Raw genomic sequence first — 25,221 nt, forward strand, 5'->3', positions numbered from 1 at the left:
GCATCCCCAGATCATCACCGATCCTCCACCAAATTTCACAGTGGGTGCAAGACACTGTGGCTTATATGCCTCTCCAGGTCTCCGTCTAACCATTAGAAGTCCAGGTGTTGGGCAAAGCTGAAAATTAGACTCATCAGAGAAGATTACCTTACTCTAGTCCTCTATGGTCCAATCCTTATGGTCTTTGGCAAACTTCAGCCTGGCTCTCCTTTTCTTCTTATTGATGAAAGGCTTTTTTTCTAGCTTTACATGACTTGAGGCCTGCCTCTAGGAGCCTGTTACGAACTGTTCTTGCTGTGCACTTCACCCCAGCTGCCATTCCTTTTGTAGGTCACTTGATGTCATCCTGCGGTTGCTGAGTGACATTCGAATAAGATGACAGTCATCCCAGTCAGTGGAGAGTTGCTTTCGCCCTCTGCCGGTCTGTAGCTTTGTTGTCCCCAATGTCTGCTGCTTGACCTTGTTGTAATGGACTGCCGTCTTCAAAATTTTAAGGATGGAGGCAACATGACGCTCACTGTATCCCACTGCTAGTAAAGCCAGAATTGAGCCCTTCTTTTCCTCACTCAAGACTTTTCTTTTCAAAAAAGAAATATATATATACACAGTGGGGAAAATAAGTATTCGATACAATGTCGATTTTGCAAGTTTCCCACCTATAAAGAATAGAGAGGTCTGTAATTTTTATCGTTCGTGCACTTCAGCTGTGAGAGACAGAATCTAAAAAAAAATTCAGAAAATCACATTGTACGATTTTTAAATAAATTGCATTTTATTGTATGAAATAAGTATTTGATCACGTACCAACAAGCAAGAATTCTGGCTCTCACACACCTGTTAGTTTTTCTTTAAGAAGCCCTCCTACTCTGCACTCATTACTTGTATTAATTGCACCTGTTTGAACTTGTTACCTTTCTAAAAGACACCGGTCCACACATTTAATCAATCACACTCCAACCTCTCCACCATGGCCAAGATCAAAAAGCTATCTAAGGACACCAGGGACAAAATTGTAGACGTGCACAAGGCTGGGATTGGCTACAGGACAATAGACAAACAGCTTGTTGAGAAGGCAACAACTGTTGGCACAATTCTTAGAAAATGGAAGAAACACAAGATGACTGTCAATTTTCCTTGGTCTGGGGCTCCATACAAGATCTTGCCTCATGGGGTAAGGATGATTCTGACAAAGGTCAGGAATCAGCTCAGAATTACATGAGAGGATCTGGTCAATAACCTGATGAAAGCTGGGATCACAGTCTCAAACATTACCATTAGTAACACACTACGCCGTCAAGGATTAAAATCCTGCAGGGCACTCAAGGTCCCCCTGCTCATGCCAGCACATGTCGAGGCCTGTTTGAAGTTTGCCAACGACCATCTGGAAGATCCAGAGAGGCATGGGAGAAGGTCATGTGGTCAGATGAGACCAAAATAGAACTTTTTGGTATCAACTCCACTCACGATGTTTGGAGGAAGAAGGAGGATGAGTACAACCCCAAGAATACCATACCAACTGTAGAGCATGGTGGTGGAACATCATACTTTGGGAGTGATTTTCTGAAAAGGGGACAGGACGATTGCACCTTATTGAAGGGAGGTTTGGCCAACAAACTCCTGCCATCAGTAAGAGCATTGAAGATGGGTCGTAGCTGTATCTTCCAGCATGACAGTGACCTGAAACACACAGCCAGGGCAACTAAGGAGTGGCTCCGTAAGAAGCATTTCAAGGTTCTGGAGTGGGCTAGCCAATCTCCAGACCTGAACCCAATAGAAAACCTTTGGAGGGAGCTGAAACTCAATGTTGCCCAGCGACAGCCCCAAAACATGAAAGATCTGGAGAAGATCTGTATGCATTTAAAAAGGTCCCGTAGTCTGTTTCAGTAGGCTCCACAATCATGGGGAAGACTGCAGACTTGACAGATGTCCAGAAGGCAGTCATTGACACACTCCGCAAGGAGGGTAAACCACAAAAGGTCATTGCTAAAGAAGCTGGCTATTCACAGAGTGCTGTATCAAAGCATATTAATGGAAGGTTGAGCGGAAGGAAAAAGTGTGGTAGAAAAAGGTGCACAAGCAACCGGGATAACCGGAGTCTTGAAAGAATTGTTAAGAAAAGGCCATTCAAAACTTTGGGTAGATTCACAAGGAGTGGACTGCTGCTGGAGTCATTGCTTCAAGAGTCACCACACACAGACTTATCCAGGGCATGAGCTACAAGTGTTGCATTCCTTGTGTCAAGCCACTCATGACCAATATACAACGCTAGAAGCATCTTACCTGGGCCAAGGAGAAAAAGACCTGGACTGTTGCTCAGTGGTCCAAGGTGTTGTTTTCAGATGAAAGTAAATTTTGCATTTAATTTGGAAATCAAGGTCCCAGAGTCTGGAGGAAGAGTGGAGAGGCACACAATCCAAGTTGCTTGAGGTCTAGTGTGAACTTTCCACAATCAGTGATGGTTTGGGGAGCCATGTCATCTGCTGGTGTAGGTCCACTGTGTTCTATCAAGACCAAAGTCAGCCAGCCGTCTACCAGGAAATTTTAGAGCACTTCATGCTTCCCTCTGCCCACAAGATATTTGGAGATGGAAATTTCATTCTTCAGCAGGACTTGTGTTCTCATTGGCTGTAAGCCATAATCATCAACATTAACAGAAATAAACGCTTGAAATAGATCACTCTCTTTGTAATGACTCTATATAGTATATGCGTTTCACTTTTTGTATTGAAGAACCTAAATAAATTAACTTTTTGATGATATTGTAATTTTGTGAGAAGCACCTGTATATATAGTACCCACAAATAAATATTATTATAAAAAAAACCGAACAATAAAACTACACATATGTGGTATTGCCGCGTCCGGAACGACCTGACCTACAAAACTGTCCCACTAGTTAACCCCTTTAGTGAACACGGTAAAAAAAATAAAAAGCGAAGCAAAAAAAGGTGCTTTATTATCATACCGCCGAACAAAAAGGTGAATAAAACACGATCAATAAGACTAATGTAAATGAAAATGGTACCGCTGAAAATGTCATCTTGTCCCGCAAAAAAACAAGACACCATACAGCTCCATCAGCCGAAAAATTTAAAAATGATAGCTCTCAGAATAAAGCGATGCAAAAAAAATTATTTTTTCTATAAAATATTTTTTATTGTGTAAAAGCGCCAAAACATAAAAAGCAATATAAATGTAGTATCACTGTAAATGTACTGACCAGAAAAATTAATCTGCCTTATTAATTTTACCATACACACACACGGAAGGCATGAAAAAAAAAAAAAATCCTGAATTGCTGGTTTATGTTTATTCTGCCTCCCAAAAATCGGATTGGAAAGCAATCAAAAAATGTCACATGCCCAAAAATGGTACCAATAAAAAACAAGCCTTTACATGACTCTGTCTGCTTTTTGATGATATTCTAATTTTGTGAGAAGCACCTGTATATATTTTAGTGATTGCAAAAATTCTAAACATTGTAATAAAAAATTTAGGTTTTGTTGCCATCTTCTGAGACCCATAACTTTTTTTTTTCTCTTCCATCAATGGGCCTGTGTGAGGGCTTTTTTTTTTCAAATTGAGGTAAGGTTTTTATTTATACCATTTTGGGTTACATTGTTCTTTCCATTTTGGGATTCACGCTATGGGATAAAATATCTTTCTATTTTATTAGTTCAAGCAAATATACACCCAGGAATACAAAATATATTATGGGGTTTTTTGTTTTTTTCCTTTTTCTAATTTACATTTGTGGAAAAAGAAGGGGTGATTTAAACTTTCATATTTTTTGGGATTATTGTTAATAATTTTGAAATTGTGTCCTTAGGGGACATGAACCTGCGATTGCTTGATTGTATTTGCAATGTATTGCAAATACTATAGTATTGCAGTGTATTCGGAAGCTGACAATCTCCTATGAATCTCATCTGCTGGCTGGGTTTCATAAGAGATCTCATATGGCAGATATAGTAGCTTTCTGAAGGCTCCTGGCTGCAATGACAACCAATCTGCTCTCCGCAATCCCAAAGCATGGAGTGATGATAGTGTCAGAAGTGACAGCGGTCATGTTGAACTATACACTGTGTGCAGAATTATTAGGCAAATGAGTATTTTGATCACATGATACTTTTTATACATGTTGTCCTACTCCAAGCTGCATAGGCTTGAGAGCCAACTACCAATTAAGTAAATCTGGTGATGTGCATCTCTGTAATGAGGAGGGGTGTTGACTAATGACATCAACACCCTATATAAGGTGTGCTTAATTATTAGGCAACTTCCTTTCCTTTGGCAAAATCAAGCGTTTCATGGCAAATAACCAACAGGGTCGCAAGAAGCGTGTTAGCCAAAAAAGGCGCAAAATAACTGCCCATGAATTGGGGAAAATCAAGCGTGAAGCTGCCAAGATGCCATTCGCCACCAGTTTTGCCATATTTCAGAGCTGCAACGTTACTGGAGTATCAAAAAGCACAAGGTGTGCGATACTCAGGGACATGGCCAAGGTAAGGAAGGCTGAAAAACGACCACCTTTGAACAAGAAACATAACATAACATAAAACGTCAAGAATGGGCCAAGAAATATCTTAAGACTGATTTTTCAAAGGTTTTATGGACTGATGAAATGAGAGTGACTCTTGATGGGCCAGATGGATGGGCCAGAGGATGGATCAATAAAGGGCAGAGAGCTCCACTCTGACTCAGACGCCAGCAAGGTGGAGGTGGGGTACTGGTATGGGCTGGTATAATCAAAGATGAACTTGTGGGACCTTTTCGGGTTGAGGATGGAGTGAAGCTCAACTCCCAGACCTACTGCCAGTTTCTGGAAGACAACTTCTTCAAGCAGTGGTACAGGAAGAAGTCGGTATCGTTCAAGAAAAACATGATTTTCATGCAGGACAATGCTCCATCACATGCATCCAACTACTTCACAGCGTGGCTAGCCAGTAAAGGTCTAAAAGAAGAAAAAATAATGGCATGGCCCCCTTGTTCACCTGATCTGAACCCCATAGAGAACCTGTGGTCCATCATAAAATGTGAGATCTACATAGAGGGAAAACAGTACACCTCTCGGAACAGTGTCTGGGAGGCTGTGGTGGCTGCTGCACGCAATGTTGATCGAAAACAGATCAAGCAACTGACATAATCTATGGATGGAAGGCTGTTGAGTGTCATCATAAAGAAAGGTGGCTATATTGATCACGAATTGTTTTGTTTTGTTTTTTGTTTTTGCATGTCAGAAATGTTAATTTCTAAATTTTGTGCACTGATATTGGTTTACCTGGTGAAAATAAACAAGTGAGATGGGATTATATTTGGTTTTTATTAAGTTGCCTAATAATTCTGCACAGTAATAGTTACCTGCACAAACAGATATCCTCCTAAGATAGCCAAATCTAAAAAAAAAACACTCCAACTTCCAAAAATATTAAGCTTGGATATTTATGAGTCTTTTGGGTTGATTGAGAACATCAATAATAAAAATAATCCTCTAAAATACAACTTGCCTAATAATTCTGCACACAGTGTACTATATGTCATGCCACTGCATCACTTGACAGTGGTATTTAAGAATGTAAATTGATGCGATCGGAGCTAGTTCTGATTGTATCATGTACTGTTGGGTGCTGGTTATGTTTCACAGTCGGCACCGGTGGCACATGAAGCTGGCTCAGCTCCTGAGCCTGAAGGGTAGTTCATGGTCACAATATATGTATGGCAGCCATCATAAACAGTTTAATCAATAATTTATATGTCTCTTTATATGGTACCTTTAAAAAATACAGCTGATCCTCGAAAATAAAATAAGTTCTTACACAGCTACATCAATTGTAATGTAGAAAAGTTATTGGTTCTGGAATGCAGGTATTAAGAAACTAAATAAAACTTCAGAAAACAGATGGAAGGTGAGATGTTGTCTATTGTTTTATGTCTACAGCTCCTATATTGATCTATATGTCTGATCTATATGTCTCCATAAGGCTGTGTGCCCACGATGCGTTTTTTAAGCGTTTCCGCAGCCGGAAAAACGCTGCAGAAACGCTTAAAAAACGCATGGTAGAAGGCCTGCCATGTTCCCCAATGATGATCCGCATGTGCTGTGCACATGCTGCGGAAATTTCCGCTGCGGATTATCATTGCGGAAAAAAACACAGCACTACCAATTATTTTGCGGAAGCGCTGCGTTTTCGCCGCCATTGACTTGCATTAGAACGCATGTATTCCGCTTCACTAGATAAGCACATGCGGAATACATGCGTTCAATGTGCGGATGGTACCCAGGTCTAGAGGAGAGGAGACTCTCCTCCGGACCCGGGTACCATAGAAACTGTTAAAAAAAAAAAAGAATAAAATAAAAAATAAATATTATATTTACCTTCTGACGGCCCCCACTGCGCTCGTCCTGGCTTGCCGGCAGATCGCGATGGACTGGAGGACCTGCGCTGACGTCATAGTCATGTGACGGGTCACGCGATGCTGACGTTGGCAGGTCCTTCAGAGTACCGCGATCTGCCGGCAGCCAGGACCGAGCGAAGCAAGACACCGGGGGCCATGGGAAGGTAAGTATAGATTTATTTTTTTATTTTTTACCATTCTTTCATTCACAGTATATAAATCCATGCCGGTTGCATGGATTTATATAGTGTGACCAAGTTGTCAAGCACTTTCCAAGTGATGCTAAAATCGCTTGGAAAGCGCTTGACAATCCGCATGCGGAAATGCATGTGAAGAACGCTTCACATCCGCTTGTCCCTGGCAGAAAAAACACATGTACAGTCCGCATGTACAATCCGCATGTACAATCCGCATGGGTTTTTTTCTGCCAGGGAGATGCAGAAACGCTCAGGAAAAAATCGGAGCATTTCTGCATCGTGGGCACATAGCCTAACAGACAACACAAAGAAGTGTGATGTAGCAGTTATGCAATATTTCTCACCTTCTGTCATCTTCTCCATTTTATCATATATACAGGATGGCAAGAGTTTGGGAACAAATGGAACAGAACACACAAGGAAAACGGTCCTAGTTTCATCAGTGTCATTCAAGTTTAATACCAAAAGTATTTTCAAGTTTAATACCAGTTTGGCCTGAGTTTCATCAGTATTTTTTGGGATTTAAAAAAAAAGTTTCTCAATCTTCCCCTGTTTAGCAGTCCATGAAAAATGGACAGAACTCGGATGGTATCCAAGTGCTGTTTTATTTTTGTTAACAGACCCATAGATTTGCATAGCCAATTTTGATCCGACCCTCGGTTTAATATTGGATATCTCGCCACAATTTCGCATGGATCAAACAATCGGACATGTGAACTACCTCATAAATTAACATGGGTACAAGTTTCACCTGTGAAAACCAGGGTTAGAGCTAATATGCGACAATTGGATGTCTGAATGAGCACTAAAGTTGTATTTGGCCTAAAAAGCTTAAAGTGTTCATTAAAGTCGTCCGAGAACTCAGTTTTATGCATATTTTTTTGGATTAGTTGGAGGCTTTGCAGTATTGTGATTCACAGCAAATTTGATATGTTTTGCCCGGACAATCCCTATTTCCACTAAATGCTATAGAGCTTGATATTTTACTATACTACAACCCCTGGCAAAAATTATGGAATCACCAGGCTCGGAGGATGTTCATTTAGTTGTTTACTGTTGTTAAAAAAAAGCAGATCACAGACATGGCACAAAACTGAAGTCATTTCAAATGGCAACTTTAGGGTTTTAAGACACACTAAAAGAAATCAAGATTAAAAATGTGGTACTCAGTAAGGGTAATTTTTTCAGACCAAGCAGAGGGAAAAAATTATGGAATCACTCAATTCTGAGTAAAAAATTAAGGAATCACCCTGTAAATTTTCATTTTCAAAACTAACACCTGCATCAAATTATATCTGCTCATTAGTCTGCATCTAAAAAGGAGTGATCACACCTTGGAGAACTGTTGCACCAAGTGGACTGACATGAATCATGGCTCCAACAGGAGAGATGTCAATTGAAACAAAGGAGAGGATTATCAAACTCTTAAAAGAAGGTAAATCATCACGCAATGTTGCAAAAGATGTTGGTTGTTCACAGTCAGCTGTGTCTAAAATCTGGACCAAATACAAGCAACATGGGAAGGTTGTTAAAGGCAAACATACTGGTAGACCAAGGAAGACATCAAAGCGTCAAGACCGGAAACTTAAAGCAATATGTCTCCAAAACAGGAAATGCACAACAAAACAAATGAGGAACGAATGGGAGGAAACTGGAGTCAATGTCTGTGACCGAACTGTAAGAAACCGCCTAAAGGAAATGGGATTTACATACAGAAAAGCTAAACAAAAGCCATCATTAACACCTAAACAGAAAAAAACAAGGTTACAATGGGCTAAGGAAAAGCAATCGTGGAATGTAGATGACTGGATGAAAGTCATATTCAGTGATGAATCGCGAATCTGCATTGGGCAAGGTGATGATGCTGGAACTTTTGTTTGATGCCGTTCCAATGAGATTTATAAAAGATGAGTGCATGAAGAGAACATGCAAATTTCCACAGTCATTGATGATATGGGGCTGCATGTCAGGTAAAGGCACTGGGGAGATGGCTGTCATTACATCTTCAATAAATGCCCAAGTTTACATTGATATTTTGGACAGTTTTCTTATCCCATCAATTGAAAGCATGTTTGGGGATGATGACATCATTTTTCAAGATGATAATGCATCCTGCCATAGAGCAAAAACTGTGAAAACATTCCTTGAAAGAAGACACATAAGGTCAATGTTATGGCCTGCAAATAGTCCGGATCTCAATCCAATTGAAAATCTTTTGTGGAAGTTGAAGAAAATGGTCCATGACAAGGCTCCAACCTGCAAAGCTGATCTGGCAACAGCAATCAGAGAAAATTGGAGCCAGATTGATGAAGAGTACTGTTTGTCACTCATTAAGTCCATGCCTCAGAGACTGCAAGCTGTTATTAAAGCCAGAGGTGGTGCAACAAAATACTAGTGATGTATTGGAGTGTTCTTTTGTGTGTTTGTTTTTCATGATTCCATAATTTTTTCCTCTGAATTGAGTGATTCCATAATTTTTTCCCTCTGCTTGGTCTGAAAAAAATGACCCTTACTGAATACCACATTTTTAATCTTGATTTCTTTTAGTGTTTCTTAAAGCCATAAAGTTGCCATTTGAAATAACTTTAGTTTTGTGCAATGTCTGTTATCTGTTTTTTCTCAACAACATTAAACAACTGAATGAACATCCTCCGAGCCCGGTGATTCCAGAATTTTTGCCAGGGGTTGTATACTATATCAAAAGGGCATATACAGAAACAAATCCGGGAAAAATTAGTTTAAAAACAACAACTCATTTGAAAAATATTTAAAAAGTTCCATATTGTAAAAGTGCAGTTCACTGGCTGACGCGTTTCAAACTTATGCGTTCTTAATCATAGTGTGGCACAGTATGATTAAGAACACATACGTTCAAAGCACATCAGTTTCTGCATATCCCAGGGAACTGCACTTTTACAATATGGAACTTTTTTAATATTTTTCAAATAAATTGTTGTTTTTAAACAAATTTTCCCCGGATTTGTTGCTAGATACACCCTTTTGGAATTTCTTCTGCTCTGCTACCAACACAGGCTTCATGTCCGTGCACTGCCGGAGAAATAGCACAAATCTAAGGGATAAAACTTTTTTCTACTTTGCTATACTATACTTTATAACACTATACTATATTAATAATCATTTACAAACCAGTACATGTTAAGGTGTTTTTTTTGCTACTCATTTCTGTTGATACTACTTTGACAGGAAAACCTGGATTACATGGAGAGGAAGTCAGCATACCATCCAATTAGTAGATCACAACAATATAGGTCGAAAGGTCTCCAACAAGTTCAGTTACATTTTTGAGATACACAGAATATTTAGATAGTTTACAGAGAAACTCTGGAGAAAAGAGGTGATTCCTATTGTAATTATCTAAGACTTCCTACGATGTGTCCATTGTGTGTTTCACAACAAACCCAGGTCCCTATTCTCATGGGGATATGAAAGTGACTGACACCCATAAACACTGCAAGTGAGCGTCTTAAAGAAGCATTCTCATTAAAGTTTTTATGCTCTTAACCCCTTTCTGACGTGAGCAGTAATAATACGACCCTGTGCCCTGGGCCTTAATGACCAGGTACATATTATTGCGTCTCACCGATCACCGCCAGTTGTCAACTGGTTCTGACAGCTGACACCCGGCACTCAGTGCCAGAAGTGGTACCCGCACTGCTCCCGGCACTTTAACCCCTAAATTCTGCGATCACAGTGTGGGGTGCACGCACGTGTCCTCTTCAGCAAAGTGTCCTATTCGACAAGGGCAGGAGTCAGTTAACCCACACTTTGCACTCACTTCTAACTATGTACTTTATTCCTGCATTCATATACCTGAGTTCTTTTTTCATCCACATTCACCGCCCCATCCCCCCTCCATCACCACTCATCCATATCTGCCCCTCTCTCCTGCCCTCTCCCATGTACAGCTCCCATGCTCTTCTGAACTTCCTGAAAAATCTCACTCTGTCTTATCCAAAGGTATTGCACAAGAAACCACGTCACAAATCCAAAAACTATCTGCTCTTTCTCTTTTTACTGCTACTACTCATTTCAGGGGATATCTCTCCTAACCCTGGTCCACCCTCCGCCAACCTCAACCTCTCCCCCACCTCACATCGAAACCCTGCTAACCTTATTAACATCAGCTGTACTCCATCTCCCTCCTTCAGTTGTGCACTGTGGAATCCATAGTCTGTATGCAACAAGCTTCCTTTCCTGTACAATTACTTTCTGACGAACTCTCTCAATTTGCTGGCCCTCACTGAAACCTGGATTCCGGATTCTGACACTGTCTCCCCTGCTGCTATTTCTCATGGCGGCTTGCATTTTTCCCATTCCCCGAGACCTGCAAACAGACTTGGTGGCGCAGTCAGCATACTCCTGTCCCCACAATGCACCTTCCAGGTCATTCCCCCAGTTCCATCACTCTCATTCACTTCTTTTGAGGCCCACACCATCAGGCTCTTCCATCCCCTCTCCCTCAAAGTAGCGGTCGTATACCGTCCCCAGACTTACCAACCCAGTTCCTTGACCATTTTTCTGCCTGGCTGACGCACTTCCTGTCCTCAGATTTACCAACCCTTATCCTGGGAGACTTCAACATCCCCATAAACAGCACAACCTCCTCATCCCAGCTTCTATCTTTAACCACTTCTCTTGGCCTCTCACAGCTTTCAACCTCTGAGACACACAAAGACGGAAACACCCTTGATCTGGTCTTTGTCCAGCTTTGTTCAATCCCCCACCTAGATAACTCCCCTCTTCCCCTCTCTGATCATAACATTCTATCCTTCATGCTCGCAAATCCTCGCTCGCCCCAGCACACTCCTACCTATCACACATTCAGAAATCTACAAGCCATTAACCCTCATACACTTACAGGCTCCCTTCACTCATCACTGTCTCCAATCTCCTCTCTGTCCTGTCCTGATCTGGCTGTAAACCACTACAATGACACCCTCTGAAGCACGCTGGACCAAGTAGTGCCCCTCACCCTCAGAACCTCTAAACAAAGAGTAAAACAGCCCTGGCTCACACCGCAAACCTGATTTCTCCAGCGATGCTCTAGAAGTGCCGAACGCCTATAGAGAAAAACTTGCATACTAGAAAACTTTATCCACTATAAATTTATGTTAAAATCATATAACTGCCCTTCACCTCGCCAAACAGACCTACTTCACCACCCTGATCTCCTCACTATCCAACAACCCCAAGAAACTCTTCGACACCTTTCACTCCCTCCTGAGTCCTAAAGCCCAGGCCCCCATCACTGACATTTGTGCTGAGGACTTGGCCTCCTACTTCACAGAGAAAATAGACACCATCCATCAGGAAACAGCTCCCAGCCACCAAGTGCCATGACTCCCATCCCTCCCCACATTCCTTCTGGATCACTCTCCACATTTGACCCAGTCACAGGAGAAGTCTCCAGGCTCCTCTCTTCTTCTCATCCCACTACATGCACCACTGACCCCATCCCCTCACATCTACGCCAGTCTCTTTCTTCAGTCGTCACTACTCACCTAACTAAAATCTTCAACCTCTCCCTCTCTTCTGGTATCTTCCCCTCCTCCTTCAAACACTCCATCATTACTCCATCATTAAAAAAACCCTTCCTTGACCCTTCCTGCACAAACAACTACAGACCAGTCCCCAATCTTCCCTTCATCTCTAAACTCTTGGAGCACCTGGTCTACTCCAGCCTTACCAGTTACCTCTCCACTCACTCTCTTCTAGACCCATCACAGTCCGGCTTCTGCCCCCTACATTCTACAGAAACTGCACTCATCAAAGTAACCAATGACCTTCTAACAGTAAAATGTAATGGTGACTACTCTCTGCTGATTCTTCTTGACCTCTCTGCCGCTTTTGACACCCTTGACCACCGCCCCCTAGACGCTATGCTCCACTCAATCAGCATAAAGGACACTGCTATCTCTCGGTTCTCCCCCTACCTATCTGACCGCTCTTTCAGTGTATCGTTCACTGGCTCCACTTCTTCCCCCCTTCCTCTCACTATTGGGGTTCCTCAGGGTTCAGTCCTTGGCCCTCTTCTCTTCTCTCTCTACACAGCCCCAATTGGACAGACCATCAGCAAATTTGGTTTTCAGTACCATCTTTATGCTGATGACACACAACTATACACCTCATCCCCTGACCTTACCCCCACTGTACTACAGAACACCAGTGACTGTCTGACCGCAGTTTCTAACATCATGTCCGCTCTCTATCTGAAACTCAACCTTTCCAAAACTAAACTTCTTCTGCTCCCGCCGTCTACTCACCTCCCTAAATCTGACATCTCTCTCTCCGTGTGTGGCACCACAATAACGCCGAGCCAGTAGGCGCGTTGTCTGACACTAATCTTTCCTTCACCTTCCATATACAATCTCTTGCCTGCTCTTGTCGCTTACACCTGAAAAACATCTCTAGAATCCACCCCTTTCTCACTTTGGAAACAACAAAAACCCTCACTTTTGCCCTGATCCACTCCCGCCTTGACTACTGTAACTCTTAATTAATTGGCCTCCCCCTCACTCGACTTTCCCCTCTCCAGTCCATCCTTAATGCTGCAGCCAGGGTCATCTATTTGGCTACTTAGACTCCTCCGCTCTGTGCCAGTCATTGCACTGGCTGCCCATGAATTATAGGATCCAATTTAAATTGCTTGTTTTCACCCACAAAGCTCTCCACATTATGGCACCCCCCTACATCTCTTCCCTCATTTCTGTTTATCGGCCTACCAGTTCTCTATGCTCCGCAAGTGACTTTCGACTAACATCCGCACTAATCCGTACCTCCCACTCCCGGCTTCAAGACTTCTTCCGAGCTGCACCTATTCTTTGGAATGCTCTACCCCAAGAAATTAGGACGAACCACAACTTACACAGTTTTAGGCGCTCCCTAAAAACACACCTGTTTAGGGCAGCCTATCACGTTCCCTAATCAAAGTCCTTTTATATTCCTATAGCCCATCCCTTACTTCTCCAAACATAAATCTCCACCAAACCCAAAAGCACTACGCATACTGGCTGGTGAAGAACTCATGCAGCCTTTATCTATCCCTCATCCCCTCATGATGGCTGGACCATCATTGTAAATAAGCCCCTGTTCTTTGTGTCACCCCCACCTCATTGTAGATTGTAAGTGTGGCGCCCTGCTGCGCATTGGTGCCACAGACCCAGAAGGGTGCATGGATGGACTTCTTCACAAGAGGCCCTCACTACATTCATACACCTCTACCTTCCACTTCAGACCAGCAGAGGGAGCCTGTTAGGGACATATATAGGGAAGGTGGAGCTAGGCAGCTCAGTTTTTCAGTGAGTTTTCAGTTAGTGCTCAGTCAGTGTCGAGAGAAGTCAGACAGAGAGAGTCTGAGAGCGTGCTGACACTCACAGAGCAGCAAAGAGGCAGCACGCTGGCTGCCGTGCTTAGGCGAGCCAAGGCCTACAGCACGAGAGAGGAGTGAGGGCCCCGAGTGTGGCCAACGGTGAGGAGAAAAGGAGAGTGGAGCCAAGGGAGCAGAGGAGCATAGTAAGCTCACCCCGTTATACAAACCGGACACCGGGTCCGAGCCTACAGGGACCCTTTACACCCAGTAGGGATAACCGGAATCCCAGGAGGACTACAAGTCCCTGGCAAACCTGAAGCTAGACACACATGTGGCACCCCAGGGGTCTGGCTACCACAGTAATAGAAATACTACATCTGAGAGCAAGTGGGAGGTTCCCTGGTCAGGAGCCCTTAAACATGCAACACCCCCTGTCCCAGACCAGATAGGGGAGGAACCTGCCCTATATAAACTGGATCTGGGGCGGGGTTAATGAGTCAGAGCCTGGAGTTAGTTCCAGACACAGGGAAAGTAACAGCTAGGAGCTCTGTAGGAGCAGGAGCTGAAGACCAGGGACTTGAGCTAACAGGAGTCCGAGGCTGTGGGGACGTATATATACCCAGCAGCAGAAACCCACCGGCAGGGGATTTCAGGTCCTCTGGCCATAGAAGCCTGGAGGCTCAGTCACGAGCAAGGGACCAGCACCGCCATCGAGGAGCGGGGGCTATCAGAAGGCCCCAAGTCACCAGCCATACGGGTGAGCACCACACGGTACACTCAGGGATGTGGGCTACTTCCACTCGCTTACAGCAAGGTAGCCAGGAAGAGTGCAGTCAGATAGGGAGGCCTACAACTCCACCTGGTCAGGGGAACTCCTGTTTGCTCACAGACTGACCAGGCCCCTTATGCTAGCCAGTACTCCCGGGAGGGTCTGCCTTATTATCACCAGTAAACTGCACCCTGAACTGCACTGCAAAGACTCTGAGTCGTTCCTGCTGCGACCGTGCACCATCACTCCCATCATCCACATTCCCTGCCCTGAGGCTATACTCTTCCCGTGGGGAGTTATCCCATCCTTTGCTGCGCACACCACACCAGCCTCAGCGGTCTGCCTCGCAGCGGCGGTACACCCTGACCGCAATCCACGGGTGGCGTAGTCGGACATTAAACCACAAAAACCCTGTAAAGACTGCCACTGGTTTGACCACCGTGAGCCATGGGACCGGGTCGCCGCCACGGAGACTACAACCCCCAGAGACCCGGCACCGGGTAACCCACACACGTGCACACACGGCCCAGGGGGCGCGTCAGATTTTGGCGTAGTCGGCAGGATTGTGACCAACCCACCACAAACGGGTATTGCGTGCCTGAAAAATACTTTGTACTTACCTGAGTGAAGTTCCCCGCCATCCGGAGCCGTTTCCCGCCATCTTCAGTCATCTCCCGCCATCTTCAGTCGTTTCCCGCTGTCTTCAGCAGTTTTCCCGCTATCGGACGCCATCTTCAGGACGCCGCGCAGGAAGAAGAGGGGCGTGGACGTCCAAACCGCACGAGACCTGAAGCACCGCCCTACGCACCGACGCTGCGCAAGGTCCTGGAAGGAGAGAGAGCGACGCTGACGTCACCAGGACGCGACGCAAGGTCCTCGCCCAGAGCAGCACCAGCGGAGCCGCGGCCTACGGAAGAGGATCGACGGAAGGTAGGCCACACTTAACTAGAGGGGAGGAAGATGACGGACACGGAGAGACCCTCTGCCACCAGCGCGGCCACTGCCGCAGTAATGCCGTTCACAATGCCATACATCCCCGGAGCGGCCTGGCTGCCCCAATACTCAGGGGAGTCGCATACCCTAAGCGACTTTAAAGAGAGACTGTACAGCCTATTTAAAGTATACCCCCTGACGGAGGAACAGAAAGTGAGCATATTGATAGGCCAGTTAACCGGCGCAGCCCAGCGTGAAGTAAAGTCCTGGTCAGTCCGGGACAAGGAGACCGTAAAAGAGATCTTGGCCCGTCTGAAGGACACTTTTGACACCCGCACCTCAGCCGAGATCAAAATGAGATTTTATGGGTGCAAGCAGCGGGCCCAAGACAGTATAAGAGACTATGCTTTGAGTTTGCAAGAGGCCCTGGGAGCCATTAAACAGGCAGACCCTCACAGTGTGCGGAATGCAGATGAACTGTTAACTGAGCAATTCATTGAGGGTCTGCTGTCCAACGCCCACCGAACCCAGTTACGTGCAAGGGCCTTGCAGAACCCTGGGCTAGACTTTGCAAAGTTCAAAGACAGGGCCATCCGGGTGGTCCGAGAACCGGCATCGGGTAGCGCTGTAACCCACCGGCGCCCTGCTATTACCTATCACCAGGAGGCGGCGCCCTTGTCTGCAGAGCCTGTAGGAGCTGGTGCGCAGGCTTTGGACAACAACCCAAGAGCTGACTAAAAGCGTAGCCGCGCTAACCAGAACTGTGCAGTCTTTACAGGTCTCTCCCCCAGGAAAGATCCAGCTGGCATCCGGACCGGAGGACGTCCCGTGGCGCCGACAGACGAGGATCCCATCGTCCAGATGAAGACCCAGCGACAGATACAACGAGGACGGACAACCCATCTGCCGCCGCTGCAATCAACCCGGACATATGGCAAGGTACTGTAATTTAAACAGGCACAACCTGGGGCAGAGGGCCAACCCCCAGGCATAAGATCATCAGGCCCCTCAAACTGGCGTGATAAATATGGGGGGGGACGTCCAGTCTTGCCTGTGGTACTGGATGGCATTCCAATGAGTGCCCTACTAGACACCGGGTCACAGGTAACTACCATCCCTTATGTGCTCTTTAAGCGGTACTGGAATGACTCGGACATAACCCGCTACCCAGATGACGACCTGAGTATCATCGCCAGCAATGGTCAGCCCGTGCCGCAGGTGGGATTCAAAGAGGTGACCATTAAAATCGGTAAAGTCGAACTGGCGGCACAAGGACTGATCATTGTGGACATTGACCGTCATGAGAGTCACCCTAAAATAACCTTGGGAACTAACGTGATTGAAAATTGTCTTGCAGAGATAATTCTCATTTTACAGCAGGTTGCCAAGAACGCCAGCTCCAGCCAGCAGCGTGTTCTCCAAAAAGAGATCCGGGCACTGATGAAACGGCAACAAGTGGAACTATCTGGTGGTGAGATTGGTAGCGTGAGAATGTGTGACCCGTTCCCTATTGCCATGCCCCCGAAAAGTGAGATGATGATCTGGTGCCGGGCAGCTATTGGTCTAAGAGGTAGAGACTACCAAGCAATGGTTGAACCCGTTTACTCAGACAGTAGGCCCACCATTTTGACAGCACGGGGGGTGGTCGATGTACGCCATGGGAGGGTACCTGTCCGCATCATAAATATCGGGGAGAGAGAAGTATGCCTGCCCCGGTATGCCACGCTAGCCAAATTGTTCACCGTAAACCAAAATTCTGTAAGGGCCGTGGAACCCTTGCCTCCATCTCAACCAGAGGAAGGTAACGGCTCTAAGAAACAAATGGAGGACTGGTGTCAGCAACTGCATTTGGGTACTGACTCCACTCCCTCACACCAAAAACAGGGAGTCTACCGGGTAGTTCAGGAGTACGAGAGAGTCTTTAGTAAACACCCGCTAGACTTCGGGCGAGTAAAGGGGGTAGAACATCACATCCCCACAGGAGACCATCCACCCATAAAGGAAAGATACCGACCTGTACCCCCTGCACACTATCAGCATGCAAAGGGGATGTTGCGGGACATGAAGGAGGCTGGGGTAATCAGGGACAGCTGTAGCCCCTGGGCGGCTCCACTAGTTTTAGTGAAAAAGAAGGACAACACAATGAGAATGTGTGTAGACTACAGAAAGGTCAACCGTATCACACACAAAGATGCGTACCCGTTACCTAGAATAGAAGAATCTTTAGCTGCATTAAAATCTGCTAACTTCTTCTCCACTTTGGATCTTGCTAGCGGGTACTGGCAGGTTCCTGTAGCAGAGGCAGACAAGGAGAAGACTGCATTGACCACCCCGATGGGTCTCAGCGAATTCAACTGTATGCCGTTCGGGCTCTGCAACGCACCAGGAACCTTCCAGCGGTTGATGGAATGCTGTCTGGGACACCGGAATTTCAAGACGGTCCTGTTATACCTGGACGATGTCATCGTTTATTCGAAAACCTACGAGGACCATCTGAAACACCTGGCAGAAGTGTTTGACGCCCTGGCAAGCTACGGCCTAAAGGTGAAACCCTCCATGTGTCACCTGCTTAAACCAAAGGTACAGTACCTGGGACACGTGGTGAGTGCTGACGGAGTGGCTCCCGACCCCGATAAGATCACCGTGATTAAAGACTGGTCAAGACCCTCCAGCATAAAGGAAGTGCGGCAGTTCCTCGGGTTGGTAGGCTACTACCGAAGATTCATTCCCGGTTTCACCAAAATGGCAGCTCCTATGCAGGACCTCCTGATAGGTCAATCCAGGAAGGCCAAAAACCAAAAGCCGCCCTTCAGGTGGGAAAAGCTGGAAGAGGAGTCCTTCCGCCAGCTGAAGATGGCCCTCACGGGGGATGAAATCCTGGCGTACCCTGACTACGGCCAGCCCTTTATCCTCCACACGGACGTGAGCAACATCGGGCTAGGAGCCGTACTGTCCCAGATTCAGCAGGGGAAAGAACGGGTAATCGCTTACGCCAGCCGAAAACTACGGCCCACAGAGAGAAACCCTGAGAATTATAGCTCATTCAAGCTAGAGTTCCTGGCAGTAGTGTGGGCAGTGACCGAACGTTTCAAGCATTACCTTGCCTCTTCCAAGTTCACCGTGTACACGGATAACAACCCGTTGACACACCTGGACACTGCAAGGCTTGGTGCCCTGGAGCAGAGATGGATGGCCCGCCTGTCCAACTATGAATTCACCATCAAATACTGGGCGGGACGCTCAAATGCCAACGCGGATGCCCTGTCCAGAATGCCAAACTTACCGGAGGTAGGGGAAGATCCAGAAGAAATGGAAGAAGTCGAACTCCCTGCGTTCCACCGTCATGGGATTACCCTGTATTCCCACCGTGTAAGGGACAGGCGCTCTGCTATGTTCAATCCCTTACCCCACAACAGCTGGGCGGAGACACAAGACAGTGATCCCGCAGTCCGTCTGGTGAAGGAAATGCTGACACAGGCTGATGCCCGTCTTGACCCAGACGCTCCGGAGGAGACCAAGCAACTGTGGAAGGAGAAAAGTAAACTGTTTCTTTACAAGGAGAAGCTGTGCCGGAGAATGGTCAACTCTAGAACACATGAGCTGACCTGGCAGGTAGTGGTCCCAGGACGAGACGCGGCTATGGTTCTGGAGGCATACCACGACGGAGCAGGACACTTCGGATGGAAGAAGCTGGAGTTCTTGTTTCGTGGACGGTTCTACTGGGTAGGCATGAGAGGAGCCATTGAGAGGTGGTGCAGAGACTGTGGCCCGTGCAGCCTAAGAAGAAGAGACCGTGCCAGCCAGAAGACTCCCCTGCAGCCCATCATCACCAGGCAGCCACTGGAACTGGTAGCCCTGGACCCTGTGAAACTGGCTCCAAGCAAATCTGGGTACGTCTACGCCCTCACCATCGTAGATCACTACTCCCGGTTCCTGGTGGTGGTCCCTGTCAAAGAGTTAACAGCTCAAACAGCAGCTAGAGCCTTCCAGCAGCACTTCTGCCATCCACACGGGTATCCGGAGCAAGTGTTGACTGACCAAGGGCCAGCCTTCGAAGCGGAGGTCTTCCAAGAGTTCTGCAATCTGTATGGCTGCAGGAAGATAAGAACAATGCCCTATCACCCTCAGACCAACGGACTATGTGAGAAAATGAACCAGGTGGTGATAGACTTGCTAAAAACGTTGCCCCTGGAAGAATGCAGTCTGTGGCCTGAAAAACTGCCTGATCTGGTGGACTTGTATAATCACATCCCCGTAGGTTCCACCAACTGTACCCCGGCTTACCTAATGAGAGCAAGACCTGGTAAGCTGCCTATTGACCTGGATATGGGAGTCCTGACACCTGAGGACACCTCGCCAGAGGCAGACTGGGATACAGAACGGCAGCAGCAGTATCGGAAAGTACAGGAGAGCGTCGAGCGAAGTCTGTCTCAAGCAAGAGAAAGGCAAGAGAAAACTTATAACCAGCATGCTCCCGCTGTTCCCCTGGTACATGGAGAGCAGGTCTTGAAGAGAAAGAGGCGGCTCCACAAGTTGGACGACCAGTGGGAGAAGGACCCGTACACAGTACTGCCCTCAAGCCATGATAATCCAAAAGTCTGCATAATCAGTAAGGATGGAGGAGAAACCACAGCCATTGTTTCCAGAGACCACCTGAAAAAGTGTCCCGAGCAGCTGCAAAGCCCTGACGAAGATCAAGAGAACACTCAACCCGCAGAGGAAAGGGAAGAAATGATCAGTACAGTACTCGGAGACTTTCCCCAGTCCTGGACACAAATCAACAACGCTATCGTGGTACCTGTCCTCACCTTTCTCCAGCCAGCCCCTCAAGGGCCTACAGAAGAACAGGGAGTGTCAGAAGAGCAGCCGGCCCAAGAGGCAGAAGAATCCATACCAGAAGCCCAGGAGAATCAACCCTCTGCTAGTAGTGAGCCTGCCGTGCCCGTAGTAAGCCAAAGAGTACGCAGAAAGCTGCCAGGCCTACCCGCAACACCTCCTACACCCTGTAGTGCAGAATCAGATAGTGGGTTACGTAGGTCCACCAGGAGCACTAGAGGACAGATGCCCGCTCGCTGGAGAATTTAAATTCTAATGTGAATTTACCTGTAAACTACAAATGTTGAAAATGGTTTATGGTTGCTGCCTGTTTATTAATTATGTTTCTCTAGTTACCTTTCAGGTTTATTTGGACTGACAGGCTATGGACGCTGAATAACCGGAACTACATTCTAGATAGTTACACTTGGTGCTTCTTGCGAAAATGGCCACGGAAGAAAAACCTGTCTGGCGTGGCCCCGTGTGGTCCAAAGTAGTTAGTTTCGCCTTGCAGCCATGCCCAGGGCCAACGTTTGGGGTTTGCTTTGGACAGGTCCCCTACTCTGCTTAAAAACTTCACCTTGGGTGATATGGACACCCGGTTACGGAAATGCCGTGACCATCAAGACAAAATGTACTTTTTCCTGTTATTGTTTATACCCTTGCATTTGTGTTTTTCTTAAAAATGTGTTTAGTCCCGGAGTACTAAATTTCACTAGGGGGGAATGTGGCACCCCAGGGGTCTGGTTACCACAGTAATAGAAATATTACGTCTGAGAGCAAGTGGGAGGTTCCCTGGTCAGGAGCCCTTAAACATGCAACACCCCCTGTCCCAGACCAGATAGGGGAGGAACCTGCCCTATATAAACTGGATCTGGGGCGGGGTTAGTGAGTCAGAGCCTGGAGTTAGTTCCAGACACAGGGAAGGTAACAGCTAGGAGCTCTGTAGGAGCAGGAGCTGAAGACCAGGGACTTGAGCTAAGCGGAGTTCGTCCTGGCAGAAGACACTAAGAACCGGACACAGGAGTCCGAGGCTGTGGGGACGTATATATACCCAGCAGCAGAAACCCGCCGGCAGGGGATTTCAGGTCCTCTGGCCATAGAAGCCCGGAGGCTCAGTCACGAGCAAGGGACCAGCACCGCCATCGAGGAGCGGGGGCTATCAGAAGGCCCCAAGTCACCAGCCATACGGGTGAGCACCACACGGTACACTCAGGGACGTGGGCTACTTCCACTCGCTTACAGCAAGGTAGCCAGGAAGAGTGCAGTCAGACAGGGAGGCCTACAACTCCACCTGGTCAGGGGAACTCCTGTTTGCTCACAGACTGACCAGGCCCCTTATGCTAGCCAGTACTCCCGGGAGGGTCTGCCTTATTATCACCAGTAAAGACCCTGAACTGCACTGCAAAGACTCTGAGTCGTTCCTGCTGCGCCCGTGCACCATCACTCCCATCATCCACATTCCCTGCCCTGAGGCTATACTCTTCCCGTGGGGAGTTATCCCATCCTTTGCTGCGCACACCACACCAGCCTCAGCGGTCTGCCTCGCAGCGGCGGTACACCCTGACCGCAATCCACGGGTGGCATAGTCGGACATTAAACCACAAAAACCTTATAAAGACTGCCACTGGTTTGACCACCCTGAGCCTTGTGACCGGGTCGCCGCCACGGAGACTACAACCCCCAGAGACCCGGCTCTGGGTAACCCACACACGTGCACACACGGCCCAGGGGGCGCGTCACACACAGGACCAGGAACCACGAAGGCCCCGACGTCCAGGGAAAGTGGTTACCAACCGGAGGTCCTACTTCTGAGCAACAGGTGAAGTAATAGCAGGACACATAATCTAGGCTCAGTTGCAGGCTGGCCAGGAGCATACACAGAGACAGACACGGATCAGGAGGCCTTATACCCGCTCACTGGGGTGAAGTCCTGAAGTGCACCTATCCTACGGCGTACCCTGGACCTTACCTAACACCCGTAAAGGTAATGAAGCAAATCCCCTGTCTCTGTCCGTTACTTCTGCTGCGCCTTCGCTCCCCCTGCACCACAACGCCCAGCACAACCTGCATCGTTTTCACTGCCCTGAGGCCTGCTCCACCTGTGGGGAGCCGTTCCATCTCAAGCTGCCCTAACACCTGCCTCAAAGGATTGTCGCAGCACTGGTGATCCTCACCAGGCACCACAGGTGGCGCCACAAACTTTCCCTAATGATTATATACCCTTTTTGCACTGACCGCCCTGGGTCACGGACCGGGCCAGCCACCGTGATATTCCCCCAAAGCAGCCATAAGGCCCGGCTGCCGAGTACCCAATGGCCCTGGGGGCGAGTCATAAGCTCTTACAAGCAGGGTCTTCATTATTTTTGCTTTAATTATTGTATTATCTTTAACTGTTACTTATGACTTTGTATATGAACCTCTGAATTGTAAAGTGATGCGGAATATGTTGGCGCTATATAAATAAAGATTATTATTATTATTATTATTTAGCGAGCAGAGGGACGGAGACCCCGTGACATCATTGCGGGGTCCCGATCGTTGCCATGATGACCTAAAGTCGCCATGACGACATCCGGGTCACCAGGCACTAGCAAGGTAGTTTGATCATGCTCAGTGCATGATCGAACTATCTTGTGTCTGCAGGGTTGACAGGTTATAAGGTATAGCAGTGATCCTGCACTGCTATACCTTATAACTGCAAACAGATTGCAAAAAGTGAAATTCTCATAGTGGGACTAAGTAAAAAAAAAGTTGTAAAAATATATTTAAAAAAAAAAATCAAAAAATAATAATATTAATATATATATATATATATATATATATATATATATATATATATATATATATATATATACAGTTAGGTCCATATATATTTGGACAGAGACAACATTTTTCTAATTTTGGTTCTAGACATTACCACAATGAATTTTAAACAAAGCAATTCAGATGCAGTTGAAGTTCAGACTTTCAGCTTTCATTTGAGGGTATCCACATTAAAATTGGATGAAAGGTTTAGGAGTTTTAAGCTCCTTAACATGTGCCACCCTGTTTTTAAAGGGACCAAAAGTAATTGGACAGATTAAATAATTGTAAATAAAATGTTCATTTCTAGTACTTGGTTGAAAACCCTTTGTTGGCAATGACTGTCTGAAGTCTTGAACTCATGGACATCACCAGACACTGTGTTTCCTCCTTTTTGATGCTCTGCCAGGCCTTCACTGCGGTGGTTTTCAGTTGCTGTTTGTTTGTGGGCCTTTCTGTCTGAAGTTTAGTCTTTAACAAGTGAAATGCATGCTCAATTGGGTTGAGATCAGATGACTGACTTGGCCATTCAACAATATTCCACTTCTTTGCTTTAATAAACTCCTGGGTTGCTTTGGCTTTATGTTTTGGGTCATTGTCCATCTGTAGTATGAAACGACGACCAATCAGTTTGGCTGCATTTGGCTGGATCTGAGCACACAGTATGGCTCTGAATACATCAGAATTCATTCGGCTGCTTCTGTCCTGTGTCACATCATCAATAAACACTAGTGACCCAGTGCCACGGGCAGACATGCATGCCTAAGCCATCACACTGCCTCCGCCGTGTTTTACAGATGATGTGGTATGCTTTGTATCATGAGCTGTACCATGCCTTCGCCATACTTTTCTCTTTCCATCATTCTGGTAGAGGTTGATCTTGGTTTCATCTGTCCAAAGAATGTTCTTCCAGAACTGTGCTGGCTTTTTTAGATGTTTTTTAGCAAAGTCCAGTCTAGGCTTTTTATTCTTGTTGCTTATGAGTGGCTTGCACCGTGCAGTGAACCCTCTATATTTACTTTCATGCAGTCTTCTCTTTATGGTAGATTTGGATATTGATACGCCTACCTCCTGGAGAGTGTTGTTCACTTGATTGGCTGTTGTAAAGGGGTTTCACCACACCTCAAATCAACTCCAGTCTGTGTGTGGGGCTCTTGAAGCAATGACTCCAGCAGCAGTCTACTCCTTGTGAATCTACCCAAATTTTTGAATGGCCTTTTCTTAACAATCCTTTCAAGGCTGCGGTTAACCCGGTTGCTTGTGCACCTTTTTCTACCACACTTTTTCCTTCCGCTCACCTTTCCATTAATATGCTTGGATACAGCACTCTGTGAATAGCCAGCTTCTTTAGCAATGACCTTTTGTGGCATACCCTCCTTGTGGAGTGTGTCAATGACTGCCTTCTGGACATCTGTCAAGTCAGCAGTCTTCCCCATGATTGTGGAGCCTACTGAAACAGACTAAGGGACCTTTTTAAACACGTAGGAAGCCTTTGTAGGTGTTTTTTGTTAATTATTCTAATTTACTGAGATAATGACTTGTGTGTTTTCATTGGCTGTAAGCCATAATCATCAACATTAACAGAAATAAACACTTGAAATAGATCACTCTGTTTGTAATGACTCTATGTAATATATGAGTTTCACTTTTTGTATTGAAGAACTGAAATAAATTAACATTTTGATGATATTCTAATTTTGTGAGAAGCACCTGTATATATAGTACCCATAAAAAAATATTATTATAAAAAAAAAACGAACATTAAAACTACACATATGTGGTATCGCCACATCCGGAACGACCTGACCTATAAAACTGTCCCACTAGTTAACCCCTTCAGTGAACACGGTAAAATAATAAAAAGCGAAGCAAAAAAAGGTGCTTTATCATCATACCGCCGAACAAAAAGTTGAATAAAACACGATCAAAAAGACTAATGTAAATGAAAATGGTACCGCTGAAAATGTCATCTTGTC

This window comes from Phyllobates terribilis, unplaced genomic scaffold, assembly GCF_046119375.1.
Source record: "Phyllobates terribilis strain yellow unplaced genomic scaffold, ASM4611937v1 Scaffold_11__3_contigs__length_659146591, whole genome shotgun sequence".
In the NCBI taxonomy this organism is placed as follows: domain Eukaryota; kingdom Metazoa; phylum Chordata; class Amphibia; order Anura; family Dendrobatidae; genus Phyllobates; species Phyllobates terribilis.